Source organism: Bison bison, unplaced genomic scaffold (assembly GCF_000754665.1).
Source record: "Bison bison bison isolate TAMUID 2011002044 unplaced genomic scaffold, Bison_UMD1.0 scf7180017864317, whole genome shotgun sequence".
Lineage (NCBI taxonomy): Eukaryota > Metazoa > Chordata > Mammalia > Artiodactyla > Bovidae > Bison > Bison bison.
In genome coordinates this window covers 106,147-116,663 of record NW_011494889.1, presented here as the reverse complement: position 1 = coordinate 116,663, position 10,517 = coordinate 106,147, and positions in this window count along the sequence as shown.

Here is a 10,517-nt window from a genome sequence, read left to right as displayed (position 1 = left end):
TTGACTTTGACCAGCAGGATTTGATTATAGATCACTTATAGGACTTGGGGAAACAGATTCTTGGAGGGCACAGACAAAATTTTGTGAACACCAGGACCCAGGGGAAAGGAGCAGTGACTCCACAGGAGACTGAGCCGTACTTACCTGAGTGTTTGAGGGTCTCCTGCAGAAGTGTGGGTTGGCAGTGTCCTGCCATGGAATGGGGACACAGGCAGCACCAGTCCTGGGAGATGCATCTTGGCATAAGTCCTCTTTGAGGTCACCAATAGCCTTACTATAGAAGCCTATAGATTCCTAGACTGGGTTGCCTCAGACCAAACAACTAACAGGGAGGGAACACAGCTCCATCCATCAGCAGACAATTGAATTGAAGTTTTACTGAACATGGCACTGCCTACAAGAGCAAGATCCAGTTTTCTCCACAGCCAGTCCCTTCCATCAGGAAGCTTGCACAAACCTCATATCCTCATCCATCATAGGACAGAAAGAAGAAATAAGAACTACAATCCCATCTGCCCCCAGAACCAATACTACAATCACAGAAAGCTACCCAAAATGAAAAGAAATAGGATAATGCCCCAGTTAAAGGAACCAGATAAATCCCTAGAAAGCCAACTAAATGAAGTGGAGCTAGGAAACCTCCCAGAAAAAGAATTCAGAATAATGATAGTGAAGATGATTCAGGATCTCAGAAAAAGAATGGAAGCAAAGATTGAGAAGATGCAATAAATGTTTACCAAGGACCTAGAAAAACTAAAGAAAGAGCAAACAGAGATTAATAATACTCTAGGAATCAATAGCAGAATATCTGAGGCAGAAGAATGGATAAGTGACCTGGAAGATAGAATGGTGGAAATCGAAGGTGCAAAACAGAATATAGAAAAAAGAATGAAAAGAAATGAAGATGGCTTGACAGAACTCTGGGACAACATTAAACACACCAATATTCACATTATTGGGGTTTTAGAAGAGAAGAAAGAGTAAAAGGACCTAAGAAAATATCTGAAGATATACTAGCTGCAAACTTCCCTATCATGGGAAAGGAAATAGTCAACCATGTCCAGGAAGCACAGAGAGTCCCAGGCAGGCTAAATCCAGGGAGGAACACACCAAGGCACATGGGAATCAAGCTTATAAAAGTTAAAGGCAATTTTAATAAACTATTAAAAACAAGGGAAAAAAGACAAATAACACATAAGGGAAAACCCATAATATTATCAGCCGATTTCTCAACAGAAAAACTATGGGCAAGAAGGGATGGCATGATATATTCCAAGTGTTAAAAGGGAAGAACCTACAATCAAGAATACCCAGCAAGACTCTCATTCAGATTTGATGGAGAAATTAAAAGCTTTTTAGACAAGCAAGAGAATTCAGCACCACTAAACCAGTTGTACAACAAATACTAAAGGAACTTCTCTAGGCAGGAAACACTATTGAAGGAAAAGATTTACAAAAAAACAAAGCAAAACAATTCATAAAATGGTAATAGGATCAGACATCTTGATAATTACCTTAAATGTAATGGATTAAAATGCACCAGTCAAAAGATATAGACTGACTGGGTGGATACAAAAAACAAGACCCATACATACATTGTCTACAAGAGACTCACTTTATATCTACTGATACTTACAGACTGAAAGTAAGGGAATGGGAGGTGTGTTATGCAAATGGAAATCATAAGGAAGCTGGAGCATACTAATACTCATATTAGGCAAAATAGATTTTAAAACAAAGATGGTTTATAAGAGACAAACAAGGGTACTACATAGTGATCAAGGGTTCAATCCAAGGAGAAGATACAGCAATTATAAATAGGACTTCCCTGGTGGCTCAGACGGTAAAGCGTCTGCCTACAATGCGGGAGACTTGGGTTCAATCCCTGGGTTGGGAAGATTTCCTGTAGAAGGAAATGGCAACCCACTCCAGTATTCTTGCCTGGAAAATCCCATGGACAGAGGAGCCTGGTAGACTACAGCCTATGGTGTCGCAAAGAGTCGGACATGACTGAGCGACTTCACCTTCACTTCATGCACCCAACATAGAAGCCCCTCAATATGTAAGGCAAATATTAACAAACACAAAGGGAGAAATCAATAGTAACACAATAATAGTGAGGGATTTTTACACCACTTTGATTAATGGACAGATCATACAACAAAAACTAATAAGGAAACATAGGCCTTAAAAGACACTTTAGATGAGTTGGAATTAATTGATATTTATAGAGCATCCCATCCAAAAGCAGCAGAATACACATTTTTCTCAAGTCAGTTCAGCTCAGTTGCTCAGTCATGTCCAGCTCTTTGTGACCCCATGGACTGCAGCATGCCAGGCTTCCCTGCCCATCACCAACTCCTGGAGCTGGCTCAAACTCATATCTACTGAGTTGGTGATGCCATCTAAGTATCTCATTTTCTGTCATCCTTATCTCCTACTGTCTTCAATCTTTCCCAGCTCAAGAGCACACAAAATATTCTCCAGGATTGACCACATCCTGGGCCACAAGCTTTGGTAAATTTAAGAAATTTGGAATCATATCAAGCATCGTTTTTTATCAGAATGCTATGAGATTAGAAACAAACTACAAGAAAAATACTCTAAGAAACACAAACACGTGGTGGCTAAACAACCATTGAATCACTGAAGAAAACAAAGAAGAAATTAAAAAAAAAAAAAACCTCAGTTCATTTCAGTTCAGTCACTTAGTCGTGTCCGACTCTTTGTAACCCCATGAATCGTAGCACGCCAGGCCTCCCTGTCCATCACCAAACCCCGGAGTTCACTCAGACTCACGTCCATTGAGTCAGTGATGCCATCCAGCCATCTCATCCTCTGCCGTCCTCTTCTCTTTCTGCCCCCAATCCCTCCCAGCATCAGGGTCTTTTCCAATGAGTCAACTCTTCGCATGAGGTGGCCAAAGTACTGGAGTTTCAGCTTCAGCATCATTCCTTCCAAAGAAATCCCAGGGCCGATCTCTTTCAGAATGGACTGGTTGCGTCTCCTTGCAGTCCAAGAGACTCTCAAGAGTCTTCTCCAACACCACAGTTCAAACACCTCAGTTAAAAAAAAAAAAAATACCTAGAGACAAATGAAAATGAAAGCACAAAGTTCCAAAACTTACGGGATGCAGCAAACTAAGAGGGAAGTTTATAGCCATACAATCTTTTTGAAATTTTTATTTTGAGATTTTTCTTGTCAAATAAACAAATATCTCAAATAAACAACTCAACCTTACAAAGATCTCAAATAAATCTCAAATAAAATCTAAAATAAACAACTTAACCTTACAACTAAAACACCTAGAGAAAGAAAAACAAATAAAACCTAAAGTTAGTAGAAGGAAGAAAATCATAAAGCTCAGAGTAGAAATAAATGGAATACAGACAAAACAATTGCAAAGATCAATGAAACTAAAAGCTGGTTCTCTGAAAAGATAATCAAGACTGATAAACCTTTAGCCAGACTCATCAAGAAAAAAAGGGAAAGGATTTAAAACAGTAAAATTAAAAATGGAAAAGGAGAAGTTACAACTGACTCCACAGGAATACAAAGAGTCATAAAAGATTACTATAAACAACTATATGCCAATAAAATGGACAACCTGGAAGAAATGGACAAATTCTTAGAAAGATACAGTCTCCCTAGGCTGAACTAGAAAGAAATAGAAAATATGAACAGACCAACTACAAGCACTGAAGTTGAAACCATGATTAAAAATCTCCAACAAACTAAAGTAGAGGACCTGACAGTTTCACAGATGAATTTTATCAAACATTTAGAGAAGAGTTAACACCTACCATTCTGAAACTGTTCCAAAAATGTTCAGAGGAAGAGAAACTTCCAAAATCATTTTCTGAGGCCACCATCACTCTGATACCAGAACCAGACAAATATACCACAGAAAAAGAAATTACAGGCCAGTATCACTGATGAACATAGATGTAAAAATTCTCAACAAAATATAGCAGTCTGTATCCAATAGTACTTTGAAAATATCATGCATGATGGTCAAGTGTGATCCATCCCAGGGTTGCAAGGATTTTTCAACATTCACAAATCAATCAATGTGACATACCATATCAACAAATTGAAGAATAAAAACCATGTGATCATCTCAACTGATGCAGAAAAGGCTTTTAACAAAATTCAGAACCCATTTATGATAAAAACTCTCCACAAAGTGAGCATAGAGGATGCATTCCTCAAAATGATTAAGGACATATATGACAAACCTACAGCTAGAATCATGCTCAATGGTGAAAAGCCAAAAGATCAGGAATCCTTTAAGATCAGGAACAAGACAAGGATGTCCACTCTTACCATTTTCATTCAAGATAGTTTTAGAAGTCCTAGCTTGAGCAATCAGAGAAGAAAAAGAAGTAAAGGGAATCCATACAAGAAAGAGGTTAAATTGTCACTGTTTGCAGATGACATGATACTATACATAGAAGACTCTAAAGTTGCTACCAGAAAACTACTAGAACTCATCAATGAATTTGGTAAAGTTGTAAGTTACAAAAGTAATACACAGAAGTCTGTTGCATTTCTATACACTCACAACAAAAGATTAGAAAGAGAAATTCAAGAAATTCAAGTGGTAAATTTGATGCATGTAACATTGCATCAAAAAGAATAAAATACCTAGGAATAAATCTACTGACGGACACAAAAGACCTATATTCTGAAAACTATAAATGCTGATCAAAGAAATTGAAGAAGACATAAACATATGTAAAGATATACCATGTTCATAGATTGGAAGAATCAATACTGTTAAAATGACTCTACTACCCAAGACAATCCACAAATTCAGTGCAATCAATCCCTATCAAATTACCAATGATGTTTTTCACAGAACTAGAACAAAAATAATCTCAGAATTTGTATGGAGACACAAAAGACCCCAAATAGCCAAACCAATCTTGAAAAAGAAAAGAAGCTGGAGAAAGAGGCTTCCTAACTTCACAGTGTACTACTAAGCTACAATCATTAAAACAGCGTGGTGATGGACAAAGATAGAGATATAGATCAATGGAATAGAGTAGAAAACCCAGAAATAAACCCATACACCTATAGTCAATTAATCTATGACAGAGGAGGCAAGAGTGCACAATGTTGGAAAGACAGTCTCTTCAGCAAATAGTGCTGGGGAAACTGGACAGCCACATGTAAAAGTGAAATTAGATCATTCCTTAACTCCATACACAAAAATAAGTCCAAAATGGATTAAACATCTAAATGTTAGACCAGAAACTATAAAACTCTTGGAGGAAAACATAGGCAGAACATTCTCTGACACAAGTCACAGCAACATTTTTTCTACTCCATCTCCCCGAGTAATGGAAATAAAAGAAAAAATAAACAAATGGAACCTACTTAAACTCAAAAGCGTTTGCACAGCAAAGGAAAAATAACCAAAATGAAAAGACAACCCACAGATTAGGAGAAAATATTTGCAAATGATGTGACTGATAAAGGATTAGTCTCCAAAGCTTACAAACAGCTTATGATACTTAATATAATCAAAGCAAGAAACCCATTCAAAGAATGGTCAGAAGGCCCAAATAGACATTTCTCTAAAGAGGACTTACAGATGGCCGATTGGCACATGAAAAAAAATATTCAAAATAGCTTAGTTATTAGAGAAATGCAAATCAACTCTACAACGAGATATCACCTCACACTGGTCAGAATGGCTCTCATCAAAAAATCTACAAACAGCAAATGCAGGAGAGGGTGTGAAGAGAAGGAACCCTCCTGCACTGTTGGTGGGAATGTAAATTAGTACAGCCACTAATGGAGAACAGTATGGTGGTTCCTTAAAAAGTTAAAAATAGAGCTACCATATGATCCTGCAATCCCACTCCTGGGCATATATCCAGAGAAAAACATGGCCCGAAAATATACATGCACCCCAATGCTCACTGAAGCACTGTTTACAGTAGCCAGACATGGACACAACCTACCTGTTGTTTAAGGAATGCTCGATAACATTCCTTGTATATATATGTGTGTATGTATATATATATATATATATATATATATATATATACTGCAACTTCTTTTACATACACACATACAATACAGTATTACTCAGCCATTGAAAATAATGACATAAAGCCATTTGCAGTGACATGAACAGACTTAGAGGGTGTCATGCTGAGTGAAGTAATAAAGATGATGATGATAGCAACATCACTACTAACATTCACTGAGTTCTCACCATGTGCTGGGCACCGTGGGAACACTTTCCAAGGATATTTCATTTCATCCTCACATCAATCATGTGAAGAAGGCTCTAGTATTTCCCTCATATTACAAAGAGGGAAAGTGATTGCTCAGAGATAGGTCATTAATCAAAGATAATAAATGAAAGCACCAAGAGCTGAGCCCAAGCATTTTGTCATGGTTGCTATATATAATATTAACAATGGCAGCTATATATAACACTAACAATAACAGCTATGTATAACATTAACAATAGCAGCTATACCTGCACATACATTGTGTGGGTTCTGGATTGGATTCTCTCCTTCCCTGGGTCTTGAGCCTGAGCACCAAGAGAGGAGTGAGAAAAGCAATTTTAGAAAAGTAAGTCAGACTGCCAACATTTTCAACAGAACTCACTAAACCAAAGTCACAGTTCTCAGCCCTAAACTCTGTGCTCTAAATGTGACTTAAGTAAACTGCAGGTAGACATTGGGGCAGATGATGGAGTTATTGAGATGGAACTTCACCTGGTCTGGAGGTCAGGATGTCCAGGGAGGCATTTACCTGTGTCAGGAAGTCCTTCTTATCCCATCTGATGGTGAGTCAACTGAAGGGGACATGTGGGTACGTGGCCCAACTTTTGAAGGTTCAGAACCCTGTCACTGAGATATGAGAAGGACCCTTTGGTTCTGACACCCCTTCTGGAAGATAACCAGTGATGTGCCCTCTGCAGTCTTGGGAGTTGTCACCCTGCCCCACAAGAGCAGTGGAAACTCCTTGCAGAATGTTTGAGTCAGAGTCATGCCTGGCAAGACATGGAGGGAATAGAAGGAACGGCAGATTGAAGATTAGTTTTATATCCAGTTATTAAGATACTAACAGAAGCAGGGCTGTTTTGTGTGGGTGCATTATTTGTAATACATTTCCCTTTCCCTTCTCATTAAAAAGAGACAACTTTTAAACATTATTATAGAAACATTAGAAACAGTTTAACAAAGAAAATATTCACATTCTGTTTTGGTTCTTTATGATCCTTGCTACTCTTTGCTCATATACTGTCCATTTTTATGCGACTGCGATCATAGGCTAGAAAAGTGAAAGGGAAGGTCGTTCAGTCATGTCCGAATCTTTGAGACCTCATGGACTATATATAGCATGGGATTCTCCAGGTCAGAATACTGGAGTGGGTGGCCATTTCCTTCTCGAGGGGATCTTCCCAACCCACGGATTGAACCAGGGTCCCCTGCATTGCAGGTGGACTCTTTATGCATTGAGCTATGAGGGAAGCCCCAAAGGGGAAACTGTGGCTGCATCAGCTGGGAATCGAACCAGTGTGGTAGGTAAGAATTCTACCACTGAACCACCTGTGTACCACATAGACTGAGTCAGTGGGAATGGCAAGCCACTCCAGTATCCTTGCCTGGAGAATTCCATGGACACAGGAAACTGGTGGAGCTACAGACCACGAGGTAGAAAAGAGTCAGACAGGACCGAGTGACTAACACATGTGTTACTGGAGTAGCTTGCCATTCCCTTCTTTAGGGAATCTTCTCGACCCAGGAATCAAACCCAAGTCTCCTGCATTGAAGGCAGATTCTTTACTGTCTGAGCCACTCTTTTTTCCATCTTTTTTTCATTGACCTCTCTGATGTTTGCACCTCCAGGCTTGAGTGTAAGCTTATTCATATCCATTCCAGAGAGTGCAGAGGATGAAAATCCAGGAAAGAGTAAACTTTTCTATTCTGTCATGTAGTCATGACTCCAGTGGAAAATAAGACAGCTGTTAGTAAGAAGATAGGAGAAGGAAAAGAAGGGGGAAAACTGGTTTTTAAAAGGAGTCTTCATTCTAGTCATTTTCAATTTAGGAAAACTGACAGTGAGGGCACTCAGCAACAAGCTGACAAGCAGCTCTGCACTCGGCAGGCTTGGCAGTGCCCAGCAGCTACACCCAGAGGAGGGCATCTCTGGCTGTGCCAGCAGCCTTTCCAAGACTGGGTGAGGGGAGGGGAAAATGCTTCACATTCCTCTGTCTCTGTTCAGTCACCGACTCAGGAAATCAGTCTGTGTTACTCAGCTGATAGCTTCACTACATTTTTCCTGGGAGGCCAAGGGTTCAAGTTCCACCCCAGGAGCTTGGCAGCTCCCCAAAGGCAATGCTTGCCTTGTCATGGAAGACGGATAATTGCATGCAGTGGAAAAGAGACCTTTTTCTCTTTGGTTCTCTCAGGGAAATGGGGAGCAGAGGAGCAGGAATGACACCATATGACTCATCTTAGTTTGATCCAGAAACTCCAAAGAACCCCAATATGAAACTGGCATAACTGTCACCCAGTTGCAGGCACTTATAAGAAGAAAGGAAAAATTGAACTCCCTTCCCCCATGCTTCACCATCTCCTTAAATCAGCACTTAGCTCAGACTTTGTTTCCACCACAAGAATGCAGGCAAGAATGCCACAAAACGGGGGTAGGTCTGCATTGCCAGAGTGAGGAAGCAGAGGTCCACAGGTATAGAACACTAAATGTGGAGCTCAGGGTCACACTTGTGCAAAATATTCTCTTGATGAACTTTTTCTCCAAAATGCTTATACACAACACTTCTTGACTGTCTAATATTACAAAAGCAATTTATCACTTGTATACTTATAAAAGTTTGGAAAGTATGATCACATTAGAAGTTATTTGGAATCATTTATATTAAATACACCTGTTAAGTTTGCTTTTGATTTAATATTGGAAACTGGAGAACTAACAAAATGGTGGCAGAGAGTGGGTTTGGAGAGAGTGAAGATGATGATGAATCTTTAAAATAAAATAAGTCCCCCTGGATAAAAATTAAATCCTTTAGGCATGCAATGTAATTTATTATTCTATCTGAACAATTTCTATGGCAGCCTGCCTGGCCTGAAAAAAAAAAAAATTTTGTGTTGTTTGTGTATTGGGCAATATTTAGGTTTATAAATAGCATCAAGGGTAGCCTTGTTTGTTTATTTTGTGGACAGCCCTGACTCCAGAGCCCTTTGCCCCAGGATCATGGGGGACCGTGTGTTGGGGGTGAGGGGAATGGTTCTTTTCTGGAGAAACTGTCTTTAGACTGGAGAAGCTAAGGTGACGGGAGAAACGTCTCAGCTGATGGACCATCACTCTCCCTCCTCTCCCCTTTGAAAAAGACACTGTGCTTGTGACCAGTTGTTCAGGAGGTAGAACCAGCACCAGGACCCCACCAAGAGGCTCAGGTCTGGTGCTTTTGCTCTCAGGACATCTTTCACCAACTCCCCATGGGTTTCATCTCTAGTCAGTTATTAGATTCTCTCTTCCCACTACTGTAAGTCCCTCCCAGACCTAAACAAGTCTTACGAGAAAAGATGACTGCTTCAGACGAAAGGAAAGTTGAAAGCCAGAAGGGAGCTGGGCTGTGTGGATCTCCCTTAGCCCCCGTGGAGCCTGAACTTAGTTCTCATGTTTGCACCTGAAAGTATTAACATCTTTTCTCTGTTTGCAAGAGCAAGTTTTTTGTGTTTTTTAAAACAGTTTTATTGAAAATAATTCACATACCATACAATTTGTCCACCTAAAGTGTACAGTTCAGGGCTTTACTATATATACAGAGTTGTGCAACCCTCACCACAATTAACTTAAGAACATTTTATTACCCTCCCCAGAGAAACTCCACATTCTTTAAGCCAGTCCTTCTCCAATTACCCCATCCTCCCAGATCTAGAAAACCACTAATCTAATTTTTGTCTCTATGGATTTGCCTATCTTGGATATTTCACAGAAATGGAATGAATGAGCTTCTAAAGCATCCCTCTATTCTTCCACAGAGTTTGGCAAAAGACCTTGAATCTAGTAGTGTTTGAGTAAGGTTAAATTAGATTACTTGGTTTTAGAATTAATATAACCCACTAAGTGGGAAACTAGATAGTCTTTTTTTTTTTTTTTTAAACTTTACATAATTGTATTAGTTTTGCCAAATATCAAAATGAATCCACCACAGGTATACATGTGTTCCCCATCCTGAGCCCTCCTCCCTCCTCCCTCCCCATACCATCCCTCTGGGTCGTCCCAGTGCACTAGCCCCAAGCATCCAGTATCGTGCATCGAACCTGGACTGGCAACTCGTTTCATACATGATATTTTACATGTTTCAATGCCATTATCCCAAATCTTCCCACACTCTCCCTCTCCCACAGAGTCCATAAGACTGTTCTATACATCAGTGTCTCTTTTGCTGTCTCATACACAGGGTTATTGTTACCATCTTTCTAAATTCCATATATATGCGTTAGTATACTGTATTGGTG